Genomic DNA, 578 nt, shown 5'->3' with positions numbered 1-578 from the left:
GCTAAGTATATGAATGAAGAACATGCTAAGTATATGAATGAAGAACACGCTAAGTATATGAATGAAGAGCACGCTAAGTATATGAATGAAGAGCACGCTAAGTATGCGAGACTGGAGTTCTTTTCCGTAAACACCGTTCCTCAAATTCTATTCTACTGGCATCTATTCGGAGCTTCAAAATCGAGATATCAGAATTCACAGGTCCCTCTCTTCCTCCTGATCTGGCCGATCTCCCTGGCAACAGCAACTGCCCCGCCCTGCGGCCGATGAGATGCCCAGCCCGGCAGGGACGCAGCCAGCACAGCCCACCCAGGCTGCTCCCCAACCTCAGGGGCTCACCCTCAGCCCCATCCCCACTGACCTCAAAACCTGGGCACTGCAAGAAACTCCTAGCAAAGCGACTGGGGACTCGAACCTTTTCACGGTGTTTGTCCAAACCACGGGACAGCCCGCCTTCAGGCCACGTGGGCTGCTCTGAGGAACCACCTGGGGTGTCCATCTCCACCATAACCCCACCCCCCGCCATCTCTCTGCAGCTGTCGATCCTGCTTTTCACTGCTCTGCCTTTGATTTTGGGG

At 53.8% G+C, this 578-nt stretch overlaps 1 protein-coding gene across 1 annotated transcript in view; it reads right to left on the bottom strand.

Annotated features, from left to right (window-relative positions):
* Nucleotides 1–578, bottom strand: part of LOC102774233 (laminin subunit alpha-3-like) — a 65,375-nt gene that overhangs the window by 17,287 nt on the left and 47,510 nt on the right. The window lies entirely within an intron of this gene.

This window comes from Myotis davidii, unplaced genomic scaffold (genome assembly GCF_000327345.1).
Source record: "Myotis davidii unplaced genomic scaffold, ASM32734v1 scaffold1467, whole genome shotgun sequence".
In the NCBI taxonomy this organism is placed as follows: domain Eukaryota; kingdom Metazoa; phylum Chordata; class Mammalia; order Chiroptera; family Vespertilionidae; genus Myotis; species Myotis davidii.
The sequence above is the reverse complement of the archived record's forward strand: the minus strand, read 5'-3'. Positions and strand labels throughout refer to the sequence as shown.